Below are 13,939 nucleotides of genomic sequence, written 5' to 3' on the forward strand. Positions count from 1 at the left end.
AGCCCTAGATTTCATGACTTCCAAGTGAGTTGAAAAAGGGAGTATCCCTCCAGGCACTTCAGAATGATGTTACAATTTCACTATCATCACTACCTATGTTAACACCCTCAAGGAAGGGCCTAGAGCCTTTACCCTGGCACTGCTCTTTTTCAGAAATGATCTTTCTCTGTGGCAACCCCCAAACCCAAAGCATCAGCAGGAATGTTTTGGTGAGGGAGTACTCAGAGGAGGCTAGCTAGCCTCCACTTACCATCCTAGGCAAGATCTAGGATCATAGTCTCCTGCTTCTGGGATGCACATTTTTGTTTTGTTTTGTTTTTCTATAAGGTCCATGTGGTGTATGTGATTCATCTAAGTAACTATGAAGGAGAGAAGAGAATCTAACTGGAAAGCACTTTCCCAGCACAACCCCTGTGCCTTGGGGTTCTCCAGAGAAACAGAACCAATAGGAGATAGATCAATTGATCAATCAATAGCTTATAAGGAATTGGCTCATGCAGTTATGGAAGCTTATAAGTCCCAAGACCCGTGGTCAACAAGATGGGGATCCAGGAGAGCCAATGTCAATCTGAATTCAGGCCTGAGAACCAGGAGAGCTAATGTCCAAGCTAATGTAAGTTTTAGTCCAAAAATGGGCAGGTTTGAGACCTGAGAAGAGTTATATTTCAGTTCACATCTGATGTCCCAGCTCAGCAGTGAGGCAGAAGGGGTGTCCTCTAATTCAGGCTTTATTGTCTTGTTCAGGTCTTTGATTGATTGAGGCCCATTCAATTAGGAAGGGCAATCTACTTTAGTCAGTCTACAGATTCAGCTATTAATCTCATCCAGACCCCTTCACAGACACACTCAGAACGTTTGACCAAATGTCTGGGCACCCCAAGGCCCAGTCAAGTTGACACCTAAAGATGATTGTCATCATGCCCTGTCTGTGACGCTTTGCCCCTTCTAGTCTGCATTCTCATCTCCCACCCTCACCACAATCCCTAGAAGTTTTTCTCTTTGTTTCCAGGATCCAGCAACTCTCTCTCACTTCTCCCAGACTGGGCTCTGGGAGAAAGCCAGCACCCTGTGCTAGTTTACTATCTTCAATGGAACAGGAAGCTCTCAAAGTGTTTAATTTCCACCTTATTTAGAAAACCCTTGATTGCGGGTCTGCTTTAAGACATTTCTTCAAAAAGTGTGAAAGCCTCAAGAACAACTTTCTTAACACTTCTCTGATGTTTATGAAACTTGCTATAACCAAGTTTTGTTTGGCTGGGTTTTTGTGCTTTCTTTTTAGCAAGTTCTGATAGTTAACATTCAATAGATTAGCCATATAAGAACTAGGACAGGTCATGGGCCAAAAGAAGTCAGCTATAGGAAGTGGAATCTCTGAATAAGGCAGTTAATGAGATTCACTGACTGCTAAAATAGTACATGTAGCAAGCTTTTAATCCCAGAGGACGATGATTTTATAGACTCAACCTTACTGATGGTGCCAGATTTCCTTTTCCCCCAAGGAAGCATTTCCCGGCTCTTCATCCAAATCCCGTTGCTCCCCCAGGCCCCTTTTCCTGATGAATGTCTCCAAAGCCCCAGTTAGAGAATCCTGCCTGGTGAATGGGGGGATGCAGAGGTTCCGCCTAAGAAAATGGAAATCCAAATAAATTGCCAAGTATTAGAGTGCTGTTAAAACCTTGCCCTGGACTCTGGTGTGGCCTGTGTTTTATGCTGCATTTCAGTATGCTTTTAACCAGTCTCTTGGTTCTTGAGGAAGGGCAGAGGAGGTGAGATTTCCACCACACCGTCCTTCGTTCTGTCCTGTGTGGAGCAGAGCTCTGGCCACTCCTGTAGAGGGAGCATGCTTAGGTTTAGGTTTGCTTATATTTCTTTTTTCTTTCTTTCTTTCTTTCTTTCTTTCTTTCTTTCTTTCTTTCTTTCTTTCTTTTTTTTTTTCTAGAGAGGGAGAGAAGGATGCCTGGGTGGCTCAGCAGTTGGGCATCTGCCTTGGGCTCAGGTTGTGGTCCAAGGTCTGGGGAATGAGTCCCGCATCAGGCTCCCTGCAAGGATCCTGCTTCTCCCTTTGCCTGTGTCTCTGCATCTCTGTGTGTGTGTGTGTGTCTGTCATGAATAAATAAATAAGATCTTCAAAAAAAAAAAAATAGAATGGGAGATAGAGAAAGCGTGGGGGAAGGGGGCAAAGGGAGAGGGAGACTCTCAATCAGGCTCCACCCCCAGCACAGAGCCCAACATGGGGCTTGATCTTCAGACCCTGAGAACAAGACCGGAGCTGAAATGAAGAGTGGGGCACTTAAACCAGCTGAGCCACCCAGGCGCCCCTGTTCATATTTCTTTATGTTTTCCTTCCACTAAGTTGCCAGGACTCAAGTCAGAAAATCCTCTAATTTAACTTGAGGGTGGGAAAAGGGAGGTGAGGGAAGGGGGTGGGGGTATTAGGATGGAGGAGGAACTGAGGCCTAGATAGAGTCAGCAGCAGTATGCTCAAGATCTCACGGTTGCAGTGATGGACTGGAAGCCAGGTGATCTGAACCCTAACCAATGGTTTTCCCACTAATACTGAGGGTTAAAATCTGCCCTTTAAAGCTCTCATCTGGGGGATCCCTGGGTGGCTCAGCAGTTTGGTGCCTGCCTTTGGCCCAGGGCATGATCCTGGAGTCCCGGGATCGAGTCCCACAACCAGCTCCCGGCATGGAGCCTGCTTCTCCCTCTGCCTGTGTCTCTGCCTCTCTCTCTCTCTCTCTCTCTCTCTCTGTGTCTATCATAAATAAATAAATCTATTAAAATAAATAAATAAATAAAAATAAAGCTCTCATCTGTTAAATGGTTAGGTTTCTCATCCTGAATGAATGAATGACCTTGGCTTTCAGAGATAAAACTTTTATTCTTATTCATTTCTATGGTTTTGCTTCTTTATTTTGGGGGGAGGGTACAGGGAGGCAGCAGTGAGTAAAAGGTAGAAAAAGGTAACCTGATTTGAAACAATTTGCATTAGTCTTTTTTTTTTTGATAAGTGGTTTTTTTTTCTTTTGAGATTTTATTTATGAGACAGAAAGAGAATGAGTGGGGGAGAGGCAGCAGGAGAGGGAGAAGCAGGCTCCCCGCTCAGCAGGGAGCCCAACGTGGGACTCAATCCCAGAACCCTGGGATCATGGACTGAGCCAAAGGCAGACACTTAACTGACTGAGCCACCCAAGTGCCCCAGGACAAAGATATTTCTAAAGCTGAGGAAGAGAGGAAGAGGTAGGGTACAAGAAGGCCCTTCCTTGCTTTCATAGCCCTGAATGACATACAATCAGTGGGCTAGTCTGCGCCCAGCCCAAGCTCAAGGTCACACGGGCATTCCTAATTTTCAGTGTATCACATCTTAGTTACCTACGCTCCCTATCTTCCTAGGCAGGACCAGCTCATGGTAGGTGGCGAATATTAATTATGTGAATGAATGCACAGATAAGTATTACGGGTTTTGTAAATACCAGGTAGACTGTATAAAGGACCCAATGCTGTGTCTACACACACAGGTCACAACCAACAACCATAGGTTAAATCTGATCCATAGACTTTTGTCTTTGCCCCTTGTCATGATTTTTAGAAATTGAGCCACATTTGACTTATAGATACCAATTCTCTTGAAAGAGCGGCAGATTATCTGGCAACACTGCACACTCATTCCAGAATGATGCCAACCAGTCAGATCTAAGTGAAACTTAGATCCCCTTCAATCAATCATGAGACCAGAGGTGGTCCCTCCTATCATGTGTGGGCTTGTGCACCTCACCGGGACATCTTCTCTCATTTGTGTTACAGACCAGGACCCTGGAGGCATTTGATTCTTGGTGTGGACAGTCACAGGAGTGGGAATCCACGTGGAGAGCAGTAGGTGTAGCTGGGAAAACTAAGGAGAGATTTCTCGAGTTCCAAAGGCCTTTAGAAGCCCAGGCAGGTGGATGTGGGGACAGGGCAAGCTGGAGAGAGGGCAGGTGACCTGAAACAGAGGAAACCCTACTTCAATTGGCTCCACCAAGGTGATCCCAAAAGACGAGGAAGGACTTGCCTCCAGCTTCCCTCCTGAGAAAGGAGATTTTCCATTGATGCTGGCTTTTCAATACAGGGCTTGGAGCTGCTGGATGAAGTACCCCTCCGTTGAGGTTCTCCCAGGAGAAACGAGAAATGTTAGGATTCCATGTCCCATGATCCATGCCCATGTCCCATGATCCATGCCCATGTTTTACATTTGAAAGAGCTGCGGTTGAGACAGGGGAAGTGGGTTAGCCAAAGTCACATGGCAAGGTCAAGAGATTGAAATCAACCCTTTATTTATTTCGCTTATTACTACCAGCGAAATAAAGAAAGAGGGAAGGAGAAGGCAGAGGCAGGTGTAGGGAGACATGAAAATATGGAACAAGTGCTCTGCTTTTAGGCTAACCGACTTTGAATTCAGAAGGGTGTTTTTTATTTTATCTCTTTTCTTTTAAGAAAGAAATGTGTTTTTATAATCTTACTTCAATGGCTGGTGGGAAAAAAGTCCTTCGAGTCCCCAAGGAATGTTAGAAAAAACTCCATTAAATTCTAGTCTTCGAATCTGTCTGAGTCATAATGACTATAATAAACTCTGGGAGTGTGTGTTTTCTTCGGGTTTCTCTTTTGGTCAGTTATGTAAGGGGCAGGAAGGGGGCGGCAAAAGGGAATAGGCAAGTTTTACGCATATCATGAAAATGTACAAATTTTGGGATGGTTTTGTAACTCAGCGTGGCCTCTCTGTGTCTAGTCAAGAAATGACATTTGCAGAGTCCCAGAGGCATTGAGATGAGAGGCTAGGAGCGGGCTGGGGATAGGCAAGCCAAATGTGGCATTATGGCCCTTCTCATAGAGGAATACGCACTAGGTCTGTGCCCTTTGCTGGGAATGCTTTTCCCCACGTCTGACCCTGATCACCACTACACCCTGCACCGGGCTGAGGCCATTAGTCTTCAGGGCTCGACTGAAACATTCCCTGGGCACCCTGCACTTCCCCTTCGGGCACTCATCACACTTGCAACTAATTACGTGCATCGCTAGTTGCTTGATGCCAGGCTCCTAATGCACAGTAAGACTCATTAGTGATTGCAGTGCGTGTATCTGTTGGACTCATGACGAATGGTGCCTAGCCCATAGTACGTGCTCCAGAAGTATCTAGCGAATGGCTTTGGTTCTCTTCCCTGCCTCTAGAACCTCACAATCTATCCTGAGAACATTCCCAGGGCAGCTAAGCACTGGACAGACTTTCAACCTCCCCTCCCTTTCGAGTCTGCCCTGGTGCATCTCATCTCCAAACTGAGGAGTGCCCTTGAGGAGGCAGGTCTAGCAGAAGGGGAATCCACTGGCCTGGGCTTAAACCGGTGATGGAGAAAAGCTTCTAAAGGCATCGACTGCTGTAGACGGGAGCCCAGGGCACGGATCCCCTCCCTGGAGTGGAGGTGAGGTGAGCAGGATAGCAATGGCCCAGAGGCCAGACTGGGAAACGTGATTTTGGATGTGAGCCCCAAAGTGCCATTCAAAGGACAGTTCCTCTGAATTACATGACTTGAACTTCTGCTGAACTGTTTCTCTCCTGGGTCACTAGACAGCGCGAGCTCTGGGCAAGTGGTAGGGCTTCCCTGATTTAACTGGAATCCTGATTCTTCCCTTAAAGATTCTGTCAAGTAAAAGTTAACCATTTGCAGACTGGAGTTGAGTTTTTGGCCAACAGTTCACTGTGCCCACCGCTCACAGCCCGCTGCCTGCAAGCCCCTACCGGAGAGCCAGCACTCGGACACTCTGCAGTTGGCACACTGCTTTTTACATACGTGTTATCAGATCCTTACATACATGTGAGGCCTACATACCTATTCTGGGATGTCCCAACAGAGGTTGGCAAAGCCCCGGTCATACGGTCAGTGGAACCGGAGCTGGGGCGTGGACAGGCTGCTCTCCAGCCTCTTGCCTGTTCCCTTTTGCCCACCAAGTGAGGTCCAGAGTTGTGTTGTTTTATTTTGTTTTTAAGATTTTACTTATTTATTTGAGACAGAGAGAATGAGTGGGGGGAGGGGCAGAGGGAGAGGGAGAAGCAGACTCCCCACTGAGCAGAGAGCCTCACTCGGGGCTCAATCCCAGGACCCCAGGATCATGACCTGAGTTGACGGAGCCCCGCCAGGCACCCAACGTCCAAAGTCCTTCTAGGGGAACCCATTGATGGTGATGTTGGAACCTGGAGCATTGCCCTCCAGCAGGTGGGCGGACCTGAACCTTAGCGCTTCAGCATGGGGCCAATCTGACCAGCTCCAGTTGTGCTCCAACAAAAGAAAAACATCCCCATAAGCCAACAACGGGGCCAATCTGACCAGCTCCAGTTGTGCTCCAACAAAAGAAAAACATCCCCATAAGCCAACAACGTGGTTGTTAAGCTCTCCTGACCTGGCTCCCTCATAGTGACCCCAGCATTTGGTCTCTCTGGTGTGGGGGAGTCCCAAGGGGGTCCAGCTGGCTGTGTAGCCTTGTGTTCTTTGTACTTGAGAGGTGGGGACCGGGGTCTGAGCTGGTGGCCCTGGCAAGGGGTGTGGGTTGGGGGGCTGGCTCTGGGAAGCTCATCCAGCCAGTGGTGTGCAAGTGCACTGTGGTGGGGTGGGCACAGGGTGGGGAGGGAGGAGCCAGGCCTGGTTGTCAAAATCGGTCTCCAGGCTGTTGTCCCCAGAAAAGGAGATCCTGGGGAGACCACAGTCCCCAGAACAAAATAGAAGAGAAAGAAGGGAGGAAGCAAATGAAGTTGCTTATCTCACTTATTTATTTTTCCTTCCCTGTTTCCACGTATGCTTCTCCAAGCCACGTCCCCCATTGCCTCTCCCCAGCCGCTATCAGACTAACAAGCTCCCCCATTAGCATTCCCGGCCCCTCTGCTCCCTGTCATCTCTTCTCCAGGCTTCACTGAGGGGGGAATTTACCACCACACAGGATTTCCGTAGGTGATAACTGCAGCCAGGGCCTGCTCACTGCAGAGCGGTCCCTCCTGTTCTTGCAAGCATCTGTTTACACCAAGGGAAGAATTCTGTTTTATGTTTTAATTTAATTTTTTATTTAAATTCAGTGTAATTAGCATAGGCTGTATTATTAGCTTCAAAGGTAGCGTTTAGCAATTCATCAGTTGCATCTAACACCCAGTGCTCATTCCATCCCGTGCCCCCTTAATGCCCATCACCCAGTGATCCCCCCACACCCGCCTCCCCTCCAGCAGCCCTGTTTGTTTCCTAGAGTTAAGCATCTCTTATAGTTTACCTTCCTCTCTGTTTTCATCTTATTTTATTTTTCCTTCCCTTCCCCTGTGTTCATCTGTTTTGTTTCTTAAATTCCACATATGAATGAGATCATATGGTTATTGTCTTTCTCTGACTGATTTATTTCGCTTAGCACAGTTACCCTCTAGTTCCATCCACATCACAGCAAATGGCAAGATTCCATTCTCCTGGATGGCTGAGTAAGCAGGGGAGAAATTCTACTCTCCCACATGGATGTGACCATCCTTAGCTGTCTCCCCCTCACCAATAGTTGAGCTGGCCCCTTGGTAAGCAACAGCTCACCCTTGACACCCCTCCTCCCTGGTTTCTGACCGTGTGGATGCCCCAGATGGAGAGACAAGAGATAAGGTACGAAGGTGAATTTTTCTAGGTGGGTCACTCACAGGTCTCTAGTCTGGGAAGGATCTCCAAAGACCACCCTGTCCGGGTGATCCTCTGTGATTCTCTGTGATCCTATCATGACAATTCAAGTCCCATAAGGAAGGGAAGAGAGCATCCCCCAGTAGCCATGCTCACAGAACATGCACCCACCCCTATGCATTCACTCACTCCAGAACTCTTACCTTTCCACTCAAAAAAGTATGCACCTCACAGGATGGTTTGGTTTTTGTTTTGTTTTGTTTTGTTTTGACTTTTTATTCTAGGTATAAAGGGCATTCAGAAAAGTACACAAGTCACAAGCTCGATAGGGTTTCACTAAATGGATACCCTGAGATCATCAGTCACCAGATCTATAACAAAGTAACCCCCACAACCCCTTGGCCTGGCTGCCCCACCTCCTCCCAACCCCGAGCCCCCCAGCCACTGTCCTGACTTCCAACTCCACACATCAGTTTGCCTCATGGGGTTTCCTTTGAAGAAGCTGGATTCCAGAGATGCACAGAAAGGATTTTATTTTCAATCAATAATATCTGGGAGGTGGAAGGGCTTGTCGAACCTGATCTGGGTGTTGTATTTTATTCCCAACCCTCAAGATTCCTAACTCCTTAACGCCACATAAACTGTGAGGAATTTTAGGGAAAAAGTAATCTTAGTGAGCAACCCAGCAACGGGCAGGGGGCCAAGCAGGGAGGAAAGGAGAATGAGATCCGAGGAAGGCATTATGAAGAGATAGGGGCCTTCAGAGAAAAGTGTTCCAACCTCTCCCACCAGCTTTCAGCCCATCTTTGCCTTCTCTGTTTCTGTTTCTAGAGTCACTGTTTTCAGCAAAGCCACACCCCCACCTCTTTGCTTGAAACAAGCGTTGAAAACAGAATTGTAACATGAGGCACATATGCAATTTTTTAAAGATGTATTTATTTATTATTCAAGAGAGAGGGAGAGAGAGAGCACATGCAAGCCAGGGGAGGGGCAGAAGGAGAGAGAGAGAGAATTTCCAGCAGACTCCCCCACTGAGCATGGAGCCTGACGAGGGGGCCAGATCCCAACACCCTGAGATCGTGACCTGAACCAAAATCAAGAGTGGGATGCTCAACTGACTGAGCCACTCAAGCACCCCCTCAATTTGTTATGGTGGTAAGATACACGTCACATAAAATTTATCATTAGTGACGTTCAGAACAGTCATAATATTATGCAACCACTACCACTGTCTACCCAGAACGTGTTTATTAACCCAAAGGGATACTTGTACCCACTCAGCAACCACTCTCCTTTCTCAAAACGATGTTTGGATGCCACCAAGTAGGCGATGATGCCTTAACTCTGTGTGTGTTGTACAGGCCCGAGGGTCTCTCTGTCCTTGTCAAGGGGAATGCTAACCTTCTTTCCTTCATACAACATCTACATATATAATTTTAAATTTTCTAGTAGCAGGATGCCTGGCTGACTCTGTCAGTAGAGCATTCAACTCTTGATCTCAGGGTTGTGAGTTCAAGCCCCACGTTGGGTGCAGAGATGACTTAAGGAAATATAAATAAATAAAAATAAATAAATAAATAATAAAGTTTCTAGTAGCCTCATTAAAAAGATACAGATGAAGGCCACCTGGTGGCTCAGTGGTTAGTATCTGCCTTTGGCTCAGGTCATGATCCCAGGGTCCTGGGATCGAGTCCCACATCAGGCTCCCTGCATGGAGCCTGCTTCTCCCTCTGCCTGTGTCTCTGCCTCTCTCTCTGTGTCTCTCATGAATAAATAAATAAAATATTTAAAAAAAAAGAAACAGATGAAATTAATTCTAATAATTTACTTGACCTTATTTATCCAAACTGTTATCATTTCAACACATAGTCTTTATAAGAATGATTGCAGAAATACCCTACACTCTTTCATTTTTACCAATTCTTTGACATCTTGTATGTATCTTACACATACAGCATATCTCAATTTGGACTGGGCACATGTCAGTGACCCCAAATGGCTACCATCTTGGACAGTGTAGCTCTAAAGAATTTGTAGAATGTCATTAAATATCATAACTCATCTTTCTAAAAGGTGATTATTAAATACACAAATGTTCTGAAGCTGTAGTTTTATTTTTCGTATAAATGTATTATCTTAATTATAAAAGAACAATATTATTTGGAAACTCTAGAAAGAAAAACTGCCCATCAGTGCCAACACAAGAAACACTGTCATCACTTTCTAACCCTCCCTATGTTAACTTCTTGGTGGCTTTTTCCTCGTGATTGTGTACACCATTCAGAGGCATTACCACTGGGTTGGGGTGCGAAATGAAAGCCAACCTGACCACTGTCCACAGGCGAACGTGGAGCTTTCCACAGGATCACGATTATCTGTCATTACCCAGGGCTTGCTGACAACCTTCCAGTTGCTCTAACAAAGCTAGAGGCAACAGAGGCCTAACCTAGAAACTTGGACTTGAATTTCAAAATTCCTCCCAACCTCCAGATTTCTATGGCTTTCTCTCTCCCACACGTTTGAACCTAAGTTTGAAAAAATGACCTCGGTAATGAGGAGGTTGGTGAACTAGTTTGTGTCTAAGAGCCCTTCCAACCCAAACATTCCAGGGTACTCGGATGCCATTCATCTTCTCCACCCGACAGGCACACATGGACACACACACACACACACACACAGAGCCTGGGTCACCAATTCGACCCCAGAAAAATAGCCTGCAAAGAAGTAAGAACACCTCTACTCAACCTCCCTAACTCACTGTGAAAACGGAGATCTAAACAGAAGCACTATTAGATGGCATCAGTGCTCAGAAAGAAGAAAACTTAGCAGAAGCCAATCTCAAGATCCAAGAATGTAAAAACATTTTTTTAAGATTCCCAGAAGCTTCATGCCATAATGCCCTAAGTTAGGAAAAAAATGTGCTATTTCATATGTTTATAACAACATCTGATTTAATATTATACAGTTTTGCTTAGTCACAAACCAGAACAAATACTTTCAGATTTATTACATCCTTCTATTCAGAGACTTAAGTAATCATAGTTAATAATGCAGCCATTCCACAGCCCAAGGAAAAAGCTTTATAATTTGGGGTGGGGGGGACCAAAGATTCCTGAGAGGCAGGTTATTTTCAAGAAGGATTTAAGGTTTTAGAGCTCTCAATGAAGCTTGAAATTCATCTTTTCCAGTTCACGTGGAGTTTCCTCTGAAGCTTGGCTGGGAGGTAGAAAGAGAGAAAAACCAGTAGGCTCACAGCATCTCCCTGTGCCCTTAGAAAATGTAGCAATTACTCATCAGCATTCCTAATCCTCACCTTGTCTTTAAATATTTTTTTAAACCATACCATCGGCTCCCATACTCTTTACACTGTTACTGTTGTATTTGGGGCCTCCTCCTTATTTGTTGATTCATTGAAAGGCACTAATTGATTAACAAAAGAAGCAAATATTCTTACAAAACATACTTTCTCGTTTACTCCCTCATGCATCCATGTACACACAGGCAATACTGAAGCCCCAAGCATTGCCCCTTCCTGGTAAATTAATTCAGGATGAGTTAATGATGTAGCAGTTAACTCGGTTGCTTGGAGGCTCAGGCTGTAGGTTTGGTGCCTTCCGAGATCCTCTCTCTTTCAGGGCCACTGCATCCAGAAGGGGGTCCTAGGGTACCCTGAGGGCTAGAAGGGCCTCTGTGTGTTTGCATCAGTGTAAACCATCATCCAAGTCTGTGTCACCATTAAGGAGCACACCCACATTAAAGTGGGGTGAGGATTGTGAGAACTTGGTCTACAGAAAACAGATAAGAGTTTAGAACAGTTGGGTCTTTATAAAAATGTGAATCCCTAGTCCCACTGTGGACCCCAATCGGCCTCTCTGGGTGTCAGCTACAAGAATATCAACTTTAATCAAGGTTCCCACGTGAGTTACATACACACTAGAGCTTATGGACACTGATCCTAAAGGTCCCTTCATGAAGTCATAAAGCAGATGTCTCAAAACAAGATTCTGGGATTAAGCCAGTCAGTGTCCAGTTGCAGATACCACCCTTCTCTGCAAGTATTCTTGCTAACAGATTCTTTAGGAGCACATTATTCGAAGCCAGAAGCCTTGGGTTCTAATTCTAGCCCTTCACCTACAACACAGGCAAGTTAGTTCATCTCTTCCAAGCTCACTGACAGGACTTAGGCAATTAGATACGTGTGACTATGACACCAAAGCAGCTTACCAAAAGCTTTCACATCCATCCAACCCCCCTGGGTTGCCAGAAGATCAAAGAGCGAGCGCGGGCAACAGTGTTCTGTAGACTTCATGACATGCTACAAATGTGAAGGCATAATGAGAATGTGGATGTGGTTTTAGATCAAAGACAAATCCTCTTGTTTTAGATCAAACTATCTATTTTATTACTGATAAAAGTTAGCTTGGAGGATGTGGTTTAGAAATATAGAAGCAATGGAATTTGTCAGGCTGAATCCCAGCATTTGAGTTTCTCCACGCAACCTCAGGCAGTACTCGATAGACCCACAGTCTTCTCCCAACCAGGGCTGGGTCCCAACCAAGCTCATCTCCCAGCTCAAAGAGGCCCAGGACCCTGTTCTTCGAAAATGAGCAGAGCCCAAGAAGAAAGGTGGAGGAGGAGGGGCAGAGCTCAACTACTGCTCCCAAATTTGCCACTCGGGTCCCTCCTGAGTAGGACAGTGTGAAGATGCAGAGAGGGGCCAAGACGAATTAACATCCTTTATTCTGGTACCTTAGGGTTATGTGCCATTTTAATACTGAAGCAGTTTATTGCTGGGAAGTTACCATCTCTGCCCCAAAATTCCTCTACTGTTTTTGTTCTTGGGACCCCATCGTGTTTACCCATTGTGCCTGTGGTCAACCGGAAGTGGGACAGTATCTTCAGCTCCCCCCAACACCAGCCACAGCTCCCCTCCAGATCCTCCTGGGCAGGCAGTATGGATTTTTGCCCTCTAAGTTCCTGAGCTAGGTCAGTACAGTACATTATGTTCTTCAAGGCTTCTCTGTCATCAAGACAAAACACGTAGACTCTTCTATTTTCCATCTCAATCTATTTCCAGCCTCATCAGCCAACATAACTATTAGAAATTAGGCAGTGATGGGGTGCCTGGGTGGCTCACTGGTGGAATGTCTGCCTCTGGCTCAGGTTGTGATCCCAGGGTCCTGGGATCAAGTTCCGCATCAGGCTCCCCGCAGGGAGCCTGCTTCTCCCTCTGCCTGTGTCTCTGCCTCTGTGTGTGTGTCTCTCATGAATAAATGACATCTTAAAAAGAAAGAAAGAAAGAAAGAAATTAGGCAGTGATACCCAGTGGTATCATAAAGGCACCCCAACAATAAAACACCAGCAGCCAGATGATCTACATTAGAACTTAACTCCTCTCAAAATATCAAATTATCAGGGACTCCAAAGCTCAAAACGAAATCCCCTTACATGTTAACGTCCAGGGGCGCTGGGGTGGCTCAGTCAGTTGAGCACCCGACTTGATTTCGGCTCAGGTCATGATCTCAGCCAGGGTCATCAGATTGAGCCCTGCATCGGGCTTTGTGCTCAGTGGAGTCTGCTTGAGATTCTTTCTCTCCCTCTGCCCCTCTCCCCACTTGCAAGCTCTCTCTCTAAAACAAATAAATAAAATCTTTTAAAAACCCAAACAAGTTAAGGTCCAAAAAGTTAAAACAAAAAAAAAATGGAAGTCCAAAGTTAAAATATCTCACCTTCGCTCAAAGTTTAAAATCAGTACATTTCGCTTTCTTATTCTCTTAGTCTCAGCAAGAGTTCTTGATGTTCTGGATGGGGGTGGGGTTCTCTCAGTGACTACAGGCAGGCTATTTCCAGAAAAGGGGCCTTGGAGATTGAATTAAATCAACTCCAAGTCTCTGATGTGCCCCACTTTTTTATCTTTTTTTATTGCTATTTTTTAATTGTGGCAAAATACACATCACTTCGAATTTACTCTCTTAGCCACTTTGAAGTGTATAGGTCAGTGATATTAAATACGTTCACCCTGCTGTGCAATCATCACAACCATCCATCTCCAGAACTCTTTAAATCCTACAAAACTGGGCAGCCCCCGTGGTGCAGCGGTTTAGCGCCGCCTGCAGCCCAGGGCGTGATCCTGGAGACCCTGGATTGAGTCCCACGTCAGGCTCTCTGCATGGAGCCTGCTTCTCTCTCTGCCTGTGTCTCTGCCTCTCTCTCTCTCTGCATCTCTATGAACAAATAAATAAAATCTTTTAAAAAAATAAAAAAATAAATCCTAC

General features: G+C 45.7%; 1 non-coding gene across 1 annotated transcript; it reads right to left on the reverse strand.

Annotated features, from left to right (window-relative positions):
• Positions 1 to 8,961: 8,961 nt before the first annotated feature.
• LOC140627086 (U6atac minor spliceosomal RNA) lies at positions 8,962 to 9,086 on the reverse strand. Its single transcript, XR_012026035.1, has one exon. It is a non-coding gene; the product is annotated as a U6atac minor spliceosomal RNA (small nuclear RNA).
• Between the last annotated feature and the right edge of the window lie 4,853 nt (positions 9,087 to 13,939).

The sequence above is a fragment of the Canis lupus genome, chromosome 38 (assembly GCF_048164855.1).
Source record: "Canis lupus baileyi chromosome 38, mCanLup2.hap1, whole genome shotgun sequence".
In the NCBI taxonomy this organism is placed as follows: domain Eukaryota; kingdom Metazoa; phylum Chordata; class Mammalia; order Carnivora; family Canidae; genus Canis; species Canis lupus.